General features: G+C 34.9%; 1 protein-coding gene across 1 annotated transcript in view; it reads right to left on the bottom strand.

The window, feature by feature from the left end:
* Positions 1–17,328, bottom strand: part of LOC150109595 (uncharacterized) — a 233,401-nt gene that overhangs the window by 19,062 nt on the left and 197,011 nt on the right. The window lies entirely within an intron of this gene.

Raw genomic sequence — 17,328 nt, 5'->3', positions numbered from 1 at the left:
CCCTCTTAACCAATAGAATCAACTGATTCAGATCTTCATTAGTAAAATATGTTTGTTGTTGTTAAGTGCCATCCAGTTTCCGACTCTTGGTGATCCTATGAACAAAGGTTCTCCATTCCACTTGGCCTTTCTTTCAGTAATTGTAAGTTCAAGTTGGTAGGTTCTTTTATACTGTCCATCCAACTTTTTTTTTTGTCTTCCTCTTCTCATTCTCTCAATCTTCCTCAACATAATTGCCTTTTCTAATGATTCATCAGCTCACATATATCCAAAGTACATCAACTCCTGTTTAGCAATCATCGCCTCCAGGGAGCATTCTGTCTTTATATTCTCTAAAACCTTATTGGTCATTCTTGCAGTATATGGGATTCTTAATAGTCTCCTCCACACCCATAATTCAAATGAATCAATTTGCTTTCTGTCTTTCTTCTTAATAATCCAGCTTTCACATCCATACATCACTACAGGAAATATTAAGTTTCAATAATGAAATACCATGAGTTGGCATAATGAAAGGATCCTAATAACAGAGGAAAACTCACGTAAAAAATTTTATCAATGTAGAATTTTTGCGTAAGTATCAGAGGCATCATAAATAAGAGATTACAGAATTGCAATTAAATAATAACAGACAATTCTAAAAAGCGCCAGCTGAGTAGTTAATGTAAGATAAGTAAAAAAAGTCAACAATTTCCTAATTTACCTACAAAAATAAATTATTTAAAAAAAGTACAGGCAGCCCTGGGTTTACGCCGGTTCAATTTACGGCGATTCACAATAACGCCGGTTGCCTGCGCATGCTTTCTTACCGTAGTGTGGTTGACTGAGAAACGACGCTAGCAGGCACTCTAGTGTTTGAGTATTTACCAAGCTACTATGACATATATGTATCAAACCTAGTTTTAATGTTGAATCTACCTAATTGTTCTATTTACTTTTTTTTACGTATGTACGTATTTAAATTGATAAAGTACGTAATTACATACCATGTCTGATGATAATAGAAGTGCAGAAAAATTAGCAGAACTTGGTGTTAAGAAGACGTGGAAATCAATCACACTTGAAAAGAAGATGGAGGTGATTCAAAGAATGGAAGATCGGCAGACACGTGCTAATGTCTGTAGAAGTATGAACTTACCTCCATCGACTGTTACTACAATTATGAAAAATGCAGATAGAATAAAACGGTCTGCGCAACAATCTATGGCAGCACTAAATGCAAAACATGTACACTATAGCAGGGGTAAACTTCATGAAAAAATGGAAAAATTATCATTATGGGTGGATGCTTGAATCAGAAAAACATTCCTCTGATGCAGGCAGTTATAACTGAGAAAGCAAAAACAATTTTTGAGGATCTTAAAAAGACATATGGAGGCAAAGAAACATTTTTAAGAAGCAAAGGTTGGTTCATGAGATTTAAGTCTCAAAGTAAGTGCCATAGTGTCAAATTATGTGGTGAGGCAGCAAGTGCAGATGTTGGGGCAGCAGCTGCTTTTCCTAAAGAATTTCAAGACTGTGTAGAACAAGAAAGTTATCCTCCTGATCTATTTTTTAATGTTGATGAAACTGGGCTCTACTGGAAAAAATTGCCATCATGCACCTTCATTTCCTGTGAAGAATGTTCTGCTCCAGGTTTTAAAGCTGCAAAAGATAGACTTATGCTTTTGTTGGGTGCAAATGTCTCCGGAACTTTGAAGCTTAAACCAATGTTAGTGTACCATACACAGACACCACATGTCTTCAAGGGTCTAAAAGCCATGCTGCCAGTCAATTGGAAATGAAACAAGAAAGATTGGGTTACACAAGACATTTTTATAGATTGGTACACAAATTATTTTTGTTCTACCGTGCTTCGCTTCTGTAAAGAAAATGATTTGCCAGCCAAGGCATTGCTTCTCTTGGATAATGCCCCTGGACATCCTCAAAACCTTGCTGAAGTAAGAACACCATTGGATGTCAAGGTTGTTTATATGCCCCCAAACATAACATTGCTTTTGCAACCGATGGATCAGGGGATTATATCATTCTTCAAAGCCTATTACCTCCATATAACATTTATGGAAATGGTAAGAGTCTTAGACACTTCAGGAAAAACTATTAAAGACTATTGGCAGTCATTCGATATTTTGAAGGGCATTAACAACATCGTGTCAGCTTGGAACAACGTGCCAGCAAAGTGTTTAAAAGGAGCATGGCGAAAACTTCTTCCAGCATTTATGCACGACTTCGAGGAATTAGAGCAAGAGGAGAATGTTATTGAAGATGTTACCAAGCTTGAGCGAGAGGTGGGATTGTACGATATTACAGCTGAAGATGTAACAGAAGTCTTAGAGAGCTATGATAAATCACTTTCCAATGAAGACTTAAAAGAATTAGCTGAACAATTAAGTCAACATCCAAAGGAGGAGAAAGAAAACGAAGAAAGTCCTCTGAGAGATATGAAAACGGCTGATTTACAGTGTATCCTTGCAAGCATAGAGACACTGATTGATGAACTCTGGGAAATTGACCACGACTAAGAATGGAGTGCACGCATAAAAATGAGTGTAATTCTATTCGACCTTAAAGACTGAACTCCTTAAAGAAAGAAAGAAAAAGAAAATCTAGGCAGTTAACATTGGATACTTTTTTTTTAAAAAAAAGGGAGGTGATCCGAAACCAGGAACTTCAACATAGAAATATGTAATATCTTTTCGAAGTTTCTTGTATAACATGTTTTTTGTATATAATTTTGTTTTGTTTTCGTTATTAATAATTTTATTTGAACAAATATATATGTATGTATTATCAAAGCTTTAAATATAATAATGTTACACATAAAAAAGCCAAACAGCTATTTTTTTTTTTTCTGGTGAAGTTAATTAAATTAAAGGGATAAAAATCTCTTATTATTTTACAGCCAGTATGCAAAACTCTGAGATCGAAAACTACGATCTAAGAGTTTCATGCTGAAGAACTATCGGCGAATCCAAGCATAAGTGAACACCTGGTAGCACAACACCAAGGCAACTCTAAGCAAAGGTGAAGCAAGCTCCCTCACTATCATTGATATTTTCTCATAATGTAAAACACAGCTCCTAGGAGATATAATACTGCCTTACATTATGAGGAGAGGTCACTACACAGACCAGTTTCAACCTTTTTTGAGGTCTCATCAGTGAGTAGGTAGACCTGGATGATAGAACTTACATACCTTCACTATACGAATGTCAGAAAGGTGTGACTATATATTATAACTAAGATAAAAAAAAACAAACAAATTTTTTTTTTCTTAGCCAGAAAAAAAAACAAAAAAAACAGCCGTTTAGCTTTTTTATCTTAGTTATAATATATGGTCACACCTTTCTGCCATTTGTATAGTGAAAGTATACAAGTTCTTTTCACTTAAACTTTGATATCATCCAGGTCTACCTACTCACTGATGAGACCTCAAAAAAGGTTGAAACCGGTCTGGGTAGTGACCTCTCCTCATAATGTAAGGCAGTATTATATCTCCTAGGAGCTGTGTTTTACATTATGAGAAAATATCAAGGATAGTGAGGGAGCTTGCTCCACCTTTGCTTCGAGTTGCCTTGGTGTTGTACTCGCTTGGATTAGCCGATAGTCCTTCGGCATGAAACTCTTAGATTGCAGGTTTCGATCTCAGAGTTTCGCATACTGGCTGTAAAATAATAAGGGAATTTTATCCCCTTAATTTAATGTTACACATACTTCATGTGCATATTTTTTGAATGCGCAGAACATAACTTCATACCTCCCATTAAAATTGGGTTTGTTTTATGCCGATTCGGTTTACACCCAATTTTTCAGGAACGGAACTGAGGTATAAACTGAGGGCTGCCTGTATATATATGTACACACACACACACTGGTGTCCTAAAGCAAAGAATGAAATGCATTTTTACCTGTGTATGAAAAAATTTTCATGACTACATCCAAATATGGTGGACATAAATTTATTGCCATCATATTAATAAATTATATTGCTAAAAACGCTCAGGATCAGTAGGATGTATGTTTGTGTATCAGGCTATTAACCATTATAACAATACAAAAGATGTATATGACCACCAAAGAGCAAGTCAACCATGCTGCATTAGGATGCAACAGATTGTGAGAGCTGTGAAGGCACACCTCTGCCATAATCCTGTAAGAATGCAGAAAGTGATGTCACAAGAGATGAATGTTTCACAGAGAATGTTGTCACATGTACTAACTGATGATGTAGGTGGGGGGGGGGGGGGGAAGCCTATCATCACTCAACTAGATACTTCCTAACACCACAATTTATGTGGCAGAGGATGAAAAAATTAAAAGCCACTTCTCTGGCAGCATGTGAACAACAGATACAGAGATATCCTCTTCACAGATAAGAAGATTTTCACCACTGAAAAAGTTCATTAATTGTCAAAACAATTACTATATGCTCTGAATGGGTCACACAGCATGCCACAATACCAAGAATTCAGAGAGATCATCACCTCATATCAGTAACGGTTTGGTGGTGGGGAGTGATTTATCCAGGACATCTAAGTTGCATTTCTGCAAGAAAGGGGTCAAAACTGCCACAAAAGTATATCAAGACATCGTGCTGGGCGTGTGGTACAGCCCCAGAACAACACTTTGTTTCATGGTAGATTTGCAGAGCTCACAGTGGACCTTCCAACAGGACTCAGCCCTTGCACACAAGGTGAGGACCAAAAAACAGTGGCTGGAGGTAAATGTGCCTGACCACATGTCACATTTGACTGGCCATCTCAAAGACTCAATCTGAATCCGATGGATTTCAAATTGTGGTCGAAGCTTGAGAGAGTAGCCTGCAAGATACAACACTACAGTATCACCAACTTGAAGTGGATTTGGAGTGAGAAGTAGCAGCATTTCCATTGGATGTTGTGCATACTGCCATTGATATGTGGCCTCGCAGACTTCAGGCATACATGAAGGCAAAAGTGGGACATTTTGAACATTGAGTGCTGCTATATGCACGTTATACATGTGGTTTGTATGTGCTGAAAGCCTTAAATGATTTACTGATAGATTAAAGATTTATTTGCTGTTCAAGTTGTAACAATATTTATGGCTAGACTAGGTACATGGTGGAGTGGAATCTAAGAGAATGAGGGTGACTAGTGGAGTACCTTAGGGTTCTATAAAAGGGCCATTACACTCCGTTCCCAATTAAATTAAAATTGAATACTAATTTGTATTCAATTTTAATTGAATACAAATTAAATTTATATTTAATTTAAAATCTTTCCCCATATTAATGATACAGGGAAAGATTTAAGGGGGGGGGGGGGATATTAAGTTGTTTGCTGATAATGCAAAAACTGAGGAAGGTGATGTAGATGATGCAATACTTGATAAAGGTAATGTAGATATCCTGCAGGATTGTAGATAAAGGATAAATGATTATCAATAATGATGCAAAATGTGAAAGTTATGCACTTTGGTGCATAACTTTCACATTTTCTACAATCCAATATCACCATCTTTCACTTTCCTATTTCTACAATCCAATATCACCATCAATCACTTTCACTTTTCTACAATCCAATATCACCATCACATTGGTGATATTGGATTGTAGAAAATTGATGAAGCTAAGGATTTGGGATAATGATGGACAGAGAATTGAATTCATCACACAAAAGTTGGTAAAATAGCTCAAAGGATTACTTGGATGTTGAAAAACATGCTGCCAAGTAAAAATTAAAAGTTATTACCCCTCTATGATTTGGCTGCATCTTGACTACTGTGCACAGATTTGGTGACCTGGATTTCTTGAAGATCAGGAAGTGGTAGAGAGGATTCAGAGCTGAGTGACTAAGCTGCTGACAGGCTATGGAATGCTCCCTATGAAGATAGACTGAAGGTGTGTAGGTGTATAGAAGGAAAAGAGGTGATATGATAGAAACTTATAAGATATTAAAGGGGTTTTATAAAATTGATGCAAGGAAAATTTTCAACATATCAGAAATAGAGAACTAGGGGTTATTCGTGGAAGCTGTATAAGAATGTGGTTAGGAAAGGTGTGTAGACTAGATTTTTTGCATGAAGAATGGGTGGAATAAATTGCCAGAATGAGTTGTGAGTGTGCTGACAGGCAAGTTCAAGGAGAGGCAAGATAGGTTTTGTGTGTATAAAAGTTAGTGTGAGTCTGAACTTAAGGAGATACCATATAATATCATGCAATGACCAGTTTCATAAACAAAAATGAAACCTCATGTGGGATAAAATCCAAATGAGGTTTATAATGCCATAAATGGAGAAGGTATATTTTAAAATGGAGATTATGTAGAAAGCCCGTACCTTGTTAAATAAACGTTTGGTTTAACAACAGGAGTAGAGTGTGTAGAACTTTTGAAATGATCCTTGTATATACAGAAACCATTTAATAATATTACTATTCCCCCCCCCCTCACATACACACATGAAATCCCTTTCTTTATGTTTCCTGTTTCCTTATGCTCATAATAAATGCACTTGTGAATCTCTTAAGTTCACATATATGCTCCATCCCATAGTACTTTAGTGCACCACCCACAGATAGAAATTCTCTCAATCAGGGGTCAGCAACCTTTTGAGACTCACGGGCTACATTCAACTTTTATTTTTAATAATCGGGCTGTAATCGTTTAATTAAGAGAAAATAGTGAGTGAAAAATATACTTCATTTATCAATTTTTAATATATCAATCTTAAAAAACACAGAAATATTTAAAGTATGAGATATGAAACAAGTATGAAAATGAAACTTATTATCACATAAAAACAAAGTAATATAGTTTATGCATCACAATATATCTCTCTGCTTAATGTGCCTTTTGTGATTGTTTTCCCTTATTCAAATTATCTATATTCGCTTTATAACCTGATGTTCAAATTCGAATCAAAGCATGCAAATATTCATCAGTCAGTCGAGAAGTAAATTTACTTTTTTTAAAACTCATGGTAGAAAATGTGCGTGCTTCCAAATGCGTCCATCATCTTCTTTGTGAAACTGATAAATCCTTCAAATGTTTTGCTAAGCATCGATAAAATTGTTCAATATTTTCTAATGTGTTCTTCAATGTTTCATTCTGTTCCAAAACTTCCATCTGTAATTGGTTTGATACATTATCAATGTCGACATTAAAAGGGTTCAAAAATAATCGTATTTCGATGCTAATTTTATGAAAATTCACATATCTTGTTGAAAATTCCAGTTGTAAATCTTCAATAATACCAACAAAAGTTTCTTTTTGTGTTTGCCATCCAATTGTAGATGCAGATTTGCAACATATATAATGATGTAGATTTTCTTCCATCATATGTTTCTTCAACAAACATAGTTTGCCCTTCAAAAGCTTTTATGTCAGAAAACAGTTCGACTAGTAATTTACCTTGGCCCTACGGGTTCACATTAAATTCATTAAGATACGTTGTAATATCTACCGTAAATGCAAGAGACATAATCCATTTTTTATCCGATAGTTGTGAGCAGTATTTTCATGTTCCCTCATGAAAATATCTATTTCTTCATGTAAATTAAAAATTGATTTTAGCACTGCACCTCTACTTAACCATCTAACAGCTGAGTAGTAGATAACGTCCTTACACTCTGATTCTATTTCTATCAAGAATTCTTGAAATTGGCGGTGTTTCAGACCGTTGCGTCGGATGTAATTGACAGTAGTATCGCGATGTCCATAATGTCTTTCATTAAAAGAAACAGAATACCTCCATTTTCAATAAAGAGCTACTTGCTGTTCTATTCATCATTAAAACTTTTTCCTACATCTGCAATTTTACATTGTCTTGCACCCATTTTTGAAATTATTTTTAACAAATATACTATATCCTCTGAAAATACTAGTTGATGTTATTGAATTATATTAAAAGATGGACCAGGAACGCAACTGCAAAAGTACGCCAAAATCCTGTTGTCGTTGCATGAAGTCGCCTTTGTTATCCCCACTCATGATGACTCACACAGTTAACTCGTGCCAAGTTGCACAGTGATATCACGAAATATAGGTATAAAATTATTTTTAATTTATTATTCATATTATAAAATGTATTATTTAAATAATTCAACATATGGGCCACATGCCATGTAAGTATGGTCAACCTATTATGGGCCGCCAAAAAATGCACGTTTAAGCCGCATGCGGCGCATGGGTTGCCAACCCCTGCTCTAAATAATGAGCATTTATATTTCTGTATTGAATCTCTCTCTCTCTCTCAATAACTTTTCTTTTTTTCATCTTAAACTTGCCACTCATATGCACATGATTCTTGTCTTTGGGGATTGTAATTTAATGTACATACATAATATAGTGGTGTGGAATAGAGTGCCCTCCTACGATGAGTCCTTAGACTCCTTGGAGATGACATGCAATAATAATAATAATAATTTAGTTTTTATATATATATATATATATATATATATATATATAGGTATTATTTCTGGGAAAATTTGTTTCAGGATATATATATACATATATATATATCCATTCTGAAACAAATATTCTTTCCCATCCACACAGCTTTGGTTCAGTGGAAAGTATGTACGACAATTTGTGACATGGCTACCTAATAATATGTAAACAGAGATTACATGACAACTTCTTAAGTCCTACTGCTGAGAGTACAACATGAGATAATTTGTTCCTGCCACATGCAAACATGGTAAAAAATTTTTACCATGTTTGCATGTTTGAAATGAATAGCATATTTTTGCTATTCATTTGAAACAGCATATATATGTTATGGTTAAAGTGAATAATTTACGATAATTAATCACTTTAACCGGTTAAAGTGAATAATTCCTAGAGGAGTCTATTAAATGTAATAAAAACATGTTTATAGGTTTTCATTCTCAATAGAAATTATGACAGCTTAGATTAGGTTAGGTTAGTTAGTTTATAATGAAAAAAGCAAGGAAAGTACTTCTTTTGCACTCAATGAAATCGGAAACCAGAAATCATTATAAACTAACCTAACCTAACCTAACCTTTATTAGTTAGGTTAGTTTATAATGGAAAAAGTAAGGAAAGTACTTCTTTTGCACTCAATGAAATCAGAAATCATTATAAACTAATCTGATCTAACCTAAACTAACCTGGATGTCTCATGTCGAACCAGAGTGTAGTTGTAGTTTGTCTTGGGCAAATTAATGGGGATAAAAGATAAATGTTGTTGTGGGCCGAGCTTAATGATTACAAGCAGATAAATGAGGATAACAAATAAAAGCTATTGTGGGCAGATGAATGGGGATAATAGATAAATGCCATTGCTGTACCTCTTTCCTCATCGATGGAGAAAAACACTGATCAGTTCCTCTCTGATTTATCTATTATCTCCATTCATCTGCCCACAATAACTTTTATTTGTTATCCTCATTTATCTGCCAGCAATCATTAAACTCAGCCCACAACAACGTTTATCTTTTATCTCCATTAATCTGTCCACGACAAACTACGAATACACTCTGGTTCGGCATGCAACATAAAGGTTAGTTTATAATGATTTCTGATTTCATTGAGTGCAAAAGAAGTACTTACTTTTTTCATTATAAACTAACCTAACCTAAGCTGTTATAATTTCTATTGAGAATGAAAACCTATAAAACATGTTTTTATTACATTTACCAGACTCCTCTAGGAATTATTCACTTTAACCAGTAATTATTAATACTAACTGGATTTATCACTTTAACCGTAACATATATACTAATGGCAGCAAATAATTCAGCATCTCATTCAGCTTTAATCAGATGAACTGAAAAAAAAGTTAGAGGTTGTTTAAAGGCTGAAAATCAGATAACTAGAAAGAAACCTCTACAGGACCTTTTCAAGAATGAGGAAAACTGACTGAGCCTCTGACTTAATGATTAACGAATCCTTTACATTCTTGTGCACCCTGTTAGCAGGTATTCCAACTACATACTGAACAAACAGGAATGGACTGGCCATTTGGGATTTAGCTGAAAAAACTGTATTCTATACTGGCATAAACAAAAGACAATGACAGTCCAACAAGATGAAATGTCATGCCAGCTAAGGAAGTCATCCAGTTAAACAAGGACCACTGTTTTCATCAGAGAAGAAGAGCAAACAGTGAAAAGTCAGCTAATGGAACTCAACATCATCAGAATTCACTGTTATCATAAGAAATATCAATAAGAAAGAAGTGGACCTTGCAGAAGAATTAGAGAGATTCCACATTGGTATAACCTGTGTTATGGAGGAAAAAAAAAAAAAAAGAGGAGCTTCTAAATAACAAACAGTACAAGATATTACATTAAGGCAATAATTATCAGGGAAAGGAATGTGTACCTTTAGTATTCAACACTTGAAGATAAAGTGGTATGGCCACTTAAATAGAAGGGTTAGCAAAACAGGTGTTTGATGCCAAGATGGCAGGAAAGAGACCTAGAGGAAAACCAAGGTCTAGATGGACTGATTCAGTCATAAGAAGCACAAAATGCTAGATGACAATATTGCAGTGCTCACAAGTAGTAGATTAATTTGGAGGAAAAATGTTGATAGGAGAGAGATTAATAATAATGTAAACTTAATCATATAGTGCTGCCATAGTGACCTGAACACCCCTTGGGGGTACATATCACAAAATTGATGATAATGACATGAAGATAAACCTTGTAGGAAAGGTAGTTTCAGCATACAGGGAGGTAAGCAAATATCAAAATGGACCTTGTAGAAGAATTAGAGAGATTTCATATTGGTATAACCTGTTATGGAAAAAACATGACTAATTTTTGCTTATCCCACAGAAGGTTTGAAAAGAAAAAATGTGTAGAAACGTTTCAGTCATCATTAGAGACCACAGCTGACAAGGAAAAGGAGAAAGTTGGTCTTTCTTGGTGATCTAAATAGTAGACCAGGAAGAAATACTATACATATAGAAATATGAGAGAAAATCTGGAGAAAAGCTAATGAAAAGTACCTTCAGGATTTCTGTTCAAGATATGTACTAGTCATTACTAATACCATGTTCCAACATAAAGATGTTCAAAAATTCACAAGAAAAGTGTCATTCACTATGTTATTATTGATGGTGATATCTTCATGCTGGTTCAGAATATAAGTGTATACAGGGGCTGTTGAATTTTTTTTTTTTTCACTTGCAGTTATACTATAAATTAAACATGCCAATAAATTATATTCTTGGTTTCATCCTTTATCCAAGTGCAAGCAAACAAAGTTTGCACGTGAAGTCACTTCATGATTGGGCTACTTGTATATAGAGGTTGATGACTTCATATCAATTGTCTTAGTATCCCATAATGCAATGCACATATCCTTACAGATGCATAATGCTATGCATTATGGGAAGAGCCACTATCCAGACCAGTTTCACCCTTTATTGAGGTCTCATTCATCACTGGGAGCCAGACCCAGAAGCGATACCAAGATTGAAGTAATGCAGAAGTCATCTTTCCATATACAAATAGTCAAAAGGTGTCACACCTTATTACTAAAATACTCTGGATTAGAGATAGATGTTGAAAGTTTTTCACTTGGTCATACTATAAATTAAACATGCCCAGAAATTATATTCTTGGTTTCATCCTTTACCCAAGTGTAAGCAAACAAAGTTTGTACGTGAAGTCACTTCACAATTGGGCTGCTTGTATATAGAGGCTGATGACTTCACATCAACTGCCTTAGTACTTAAAGCAATTGATGTGACAAAAAGTTACATTTTTAATGGTGTTTGCAGTTTTAATGTTAATATCTCTGTATTCCAAAGTGAAAGATTTTTTTTATATTTTTTTTTAATATAACGAAACCTGTGCTGAATTTATCATTAAAATACACGCAATAACTACAGTAACGACTATTCAATTCGTAAATATTTCATCCCAAGTATCTTGGGACATCATCATCAGTACAGTAGTTCAAACAATACCAGGAAAACATACAGTTAGGGCGCATGATTACAATGGAATCTCAATATGCGTGCAGTAACGTGTTATAGAAGTAAATTAAATATAACTGAAAGAAAAATAAATTAATTAATAAAAAATAAATAAATAAATAAAATTAAAAATATATATATACAGGGTGTTCGGGATAAATTTGACAGTTTCGTAAGGAAAAAGAAAATCTTCTTTGTATCTATTAAATTTAATGAATTGACAAAAAAACATTACAGGCAGAGTTAATTACAATACTATCAACAAGATTTACTCAAAATAACCACCATTAGCATCGATCACAGCTTCAATTCTGCTTCGGAACCTCGAACAAGCTGATGCTACAGTCTCCCTGGGAAGGGCCGCAAAAACTGTTTTAATTTTATCCATTAACTGGGCTTTTGTATTACTGGAAGTGCGATTGGTGTCTTTTTCAACTGCGCCCCATACAAAATAATCCATGGGGTTAAGGTCTGGGGAGTTTGGAGGCCAAACATTTGGACTGGTGAAGTCGTAGAAATTTTCAGACAACCATTTTTGACTTTTCCCAGAGGTGTGGCAAGGGGCCGAATCCTGCTGCTATACATACGGCCTACCATTGGCTACCCTTGTTATCCAGGGCTTGACTACAGTTAGCAACTCCACGAACAAAGCCCGAATTCCAATGCCAGGGTTCTTCAACACCTGTTCCTGCAGATTTGCGAGGAATTCTGCTGTACGAACGCAATCAGATCGTCTGCTAGGGATCTTTCTTCTTGCTACATCCTCGTAGTCACCATTGCAAGTCTCTAGTTCATGCCTGATTGTTTTTACTGTATTCAGGGAGCATTGGGCAGCAGTCGTAATATCCTTATTTTGATGGCGGGCACGAATCATCATGATACAAGTTATTCTCTTCCATGATTCAGGTGGGTTCCAGCTATCCATCCTTTCTGACATCTTGTATATGAATGAAGAAGGGTCCAAACTTTTAAATGAAGAGAAGTGTGTGTTAATACATGTAACTTACGGAAAAATATAATTAATTATAAATATGTCAAATTTATCCTGAACACCCTGTATATATAAAAATTATTTTACAATTTATAACAATTTCCCATACTTTAGGAATAGTAAGAACATCGTTGCGGTTTAAATTTGGTCTGTGTAGTAGGGCTTCAGCACTTTCTTTATATAAACATTCATATTTATATAAAGATCTGTGTAAAAGTTTCGACTTCTCCCAATGGATCCTATGCTTTGGATTTTCAACTCCATGTTGGGAGAGACCAGATTTCTGCAGTTTGAAAAGACGAATGTGGTCTTGATGTTCCAAGATGCGTTTCTGAACAGACCTACCTGTCTGACCAAAGTAAGACAATCTGGAGGAGCATGGGATCTCATAAATGCCAGGTAAAATCAGAGGTGAGAGTTTGTTCTTAGGAGAAGGTAACAAGTCATAGATTTGGTTGATAGGTTTGTAAGTAGTGGCAAAATTGTATTTCTTCATAAATTTTGAAAGACGTTCGGAGATGTCTTTGAAGTAAGGTATGGGAATCCTATGGACTTCTTCTTGTCTGGGTTGATGTGTGGGAAGGTGACTGATGATTTTTTGATTTGTTTTAAGATTATATCCATTCAGTATAGCTGTATTTTTGATTATTTCTAGTTGTTGGTTTAGAGAATCTTTAGAGGAGCAGAATTTGTGTGTGCTGGAAACTAGTGATTTAATGATGCCAAATTTCTGAGATGGATGATGAGCAGAAGAATTGTGAATGTAGCGACCTGAAAATGTCTATCACAAGCCTACATTTTCAGGTCGCTACCTGTATGTTATTCCTAGTATTGCTTGAACTACTGTACTGATGATGTCCCAAGATACTTGGGATGAAATATTTACGAATTAAATAGTCATTACTGTGGTTATTACGTGTGTTTTTAGTGATTAAAGTGAAAGATATTGCACTTTGGAACACAGAGATATAAGGCTGTGTACTATATTGGTGGAACTGTGGTTCTGGAGGTGAATTCAAAATCTGGGGGGGGGGGGGTGACACTGATCTGAAGTTTAGATGGTAGTTGCAGGTAATCCAAAGACAATACAGTGCACTGCACTGTTGCTATCATCAGAGTATGCTAATAAGCAGGGAAAAGGAGGTAGTTCTTCCACTATATATAGCACTAGTCATGGATTACTATGCTCACATTTAATCATCTAGTTTCCACTGTGATGAGAAGAGAGGTTGAGGGAATATAAATTGCGGAGTTTGGTGAATAGACATAAAAGAAGTGAAAATGTCCTGGTGAGAGGATTTTAATAAATTAAGACAGAGAGGGATTATAAAAAAAAGGGTGGAAGGTGAGAGTGGAAGAGGCAATCCTTGAAAATTTAGTGGTGAAGAAGGGAGCGAGGAGTAGATTTCTTACATGGAGAGTGATGGGTGAGTGAAATGTATTGCCAGAATGTACTACAAATGATGAGAGTGTGAATGAGTTGAAGATTTAATATGACAGATTATGTTGCTTATTAAGTGAGACCTCCCAGAATGAGTTTGTCGACACCTGGAGGTTGTGTTTTCATCTGCAGTTATTTCTTCTTGATTTGTGAGTAATGTTCTGTCTCATCTTCAATAGTTATTCTTAGGTATTATTGATAATTTGATAAGCATGTTTTAAATAGTCTTCATTTAGGTTTTCTTCAATCTCACTGTATTTTTCTGAGAGATCCAATCATCATTGAACTTCTTCACTCCACTTTGTATTTTCTTATTTATTATCTCTATCCTTCATTAAATATTTCTCTGGTTTTGATCCTTTATTCATACACATCTCTAATTTCTTGGGTAACTCAAGATTTGTTGTGTTTATGTCTGATCTTCCCAGACATTTTTTGGTTGTGTTCACTGTCATTCTTTTTACTGGTCCTCTATTCCTTTCTCTTTTAGTTTTTTATACATTTGTTTATGAAACTGTTCTTTTATTAAAGATAATTCTACCAATCAACCAACCTTGCCGGCAAAGGTTGGTTGATTGGTAGAGCCTCTGCTACTGATGGCTCAGTTAAGTAAGTTTGAGCGCGGTTAGTAAGTTGGAAGGGGACCAATCGTTCGATGCTGTTGGCACACTCTCCCTCGATGAGTCTTTGGACTCCTGGAGGTGTCAAATAATAATAATAATAAAATTTTCAATATTATATTTTTTATTTGGTTCAGTGGTTTCTTTTCTGCTCATTTTGATTCCCAAAAGTATGATAATTACTTTATTACTGTTTCTTGATTTAAATTTAGTTTCCTATGATATTAAAGACCCTTTCATTTAGTGATTCCATCTACGTCTATTTTCTTGAGTTCTTATGCAAGCATTGCATAGTGCATAATCTACTAACATCAATCTTCCCTCATTTCTCTCCAAATTCATAGTATCCTGTGTGGTCCCTACATCCTCACTGGTGCTACTCTACTGCTGATTGACTTATATTTCTTGTATATCAGCAGGTGGTGTTGGTACACTACGTTGTTCTCCTGTAGAGTTCCAGAGCATGGAAATATGTTTCCTTCAGTGAAGCAATCTTATTTCTGATAATTCATAGAATTATTCAAAATTCTAGCATTCCAGTCATATCCTGACAGTTCATGATAAAGCAAGTTTAACTGTTCATTTCTATAGTTATCTCTTCGTCTCCACTTTCTTTTTTCTCTCATGTCGTCTTTTGCATTTTAGGTAGTTCATGGGGTATCAGGTGCTACCAGAGTTTCCATAGATATTAATAAACTTGCAGAAGTAGCATTTATCCACAATTAAAAGTGAGAACACTTGTAAAAAATTTCAATGATTACTTAAATATAAAGAGCCAATAGGCTTCATTTCGGCGATATAAACATTATTAAAATTAAGGGGATATTAATCCCACATTGTTTTAAAACCGAATAAGAAACTAAAAGATTGGAATCAGAGTTTCATGTCGAATATAGTAAGCTATAACGTATCGGCGATTACTAGCGTGAGCTAATGCAAGTAGTCCTAGTGCATAGTGCGATCTCGGGCAACTCGTTGTAAAGGTGGGTAAAGTTCTGATCGCTATTCTTGGTATTTTCCATAATGTAAAAACACATTTCCTAGGAAATGTATGCTGTTATTACATTATGGTGGGAGGTCACTACCCAGACCGTTTCAGCCTTTTTTGAGGCTTCATCTGTGAGTAGCTAGACCAAATAGATACCAAAGGGTATAAACGAAAAGAACTTATATACTCTGCTATACAAGTTGTCAAACAGGTGCAACCATTAAGTTACTTAAATATAAAGAGCCAACAGGCTTCATTTCGGCGACATAAACATTATTAAAATTAAGGGGATTTGCAACGAGTTGCCCAAGATTGTACATACTAGGACTACTTGCATTAGCTCATGCTAGTAATAGCCGATACTTTATAGTTTACTATATTGGCATGAAACTCTCCGATTCCAATCTTTGAGTTTCTTATTCGGTTTTAAAACAATGTGGGATTAATATCCCCTTAATTTTAATAATGTTTATATCGCCGAAATGAAGTCTATTGGCTCTTTATATTTAAGTAACTTAATGGTTGCACCTGTTTGACAACTTGTACAGTAAAGTATATAAGTTCTTTTCGTTATACCCTTTGGTATCTATTTGGTCTAGCTACTCACTGATGAAGCCTCAAAAAAGGCTGAAACCGGTCTGGGTAGTGACCTCCCACCATAATGTAATAACAGCATACATTTCCTAGGAAATGTGTTTTTACATTATGGAAAATACCAAGAATAGCGATCAGAACTTTACCCACCTTTGCAACGAGTTGCCTGAGATTGTACTACCTACTAGGACTACTTGTATTAGCTCACGCTAGTAATCACCGATACTTTGTAGTTTACAATATTCAGCATGAAACTCTCCGATTCCAATCTTTGAGTTTCTTATTCGGTTTTAAAATAACGTGGGATTAATATCCCCTTAATTTTAATAATTTCAATGATTGTTTATAATAAATCAATGCATATTTATATTTTATTATGTTATTCCATCTTCAATTAACATATTAGACCATGAGTTGTTGCAACCAAGAACCTTGACATTTATAAACGAAATCTGTGCCAGGAGAGAACAGTTTATCCTATTATTTATAATTTTTTATTAATAATTCATCATTTTATTATTACTGAAAATTTTTAATAAAACAAATTGCATGATCTGAATCTGAAATATGACTATAGCAATACATAAATTTTGGATCCATACTGTTAATAAGTTGACCAGTCTCACTATGGTCATTTGTATGACACTTGCAGCAGTGAATGCGAAATACACAAGTTTGTTTTCAATAATCATTTTCTTGTTTACATTAACCTTCTGTTCACTGTTACAAAAAACAAACCCATAAGTCACACACATTTAAT

This window comes from Typopeltis vanoorti, chromosome 2 (genome assembly GCF_054136105.1).
Source record: "Typopeltis vanoorti isolate ZY-2024b chromosome 2, IOZ_Tvanoo_1.0, whole genome shotgun sequence".
NCBI lineage: Eukaryota > Metazoa > Arthropoda > Arachnida > Uropygi > Thelyphonidae > Typopeltis > Typopeltis vanoorti.
Note: the sequence above shows the minus strand (reverse complement) of the source record. Positions and strands in the feature narration are given on the sequence as shown.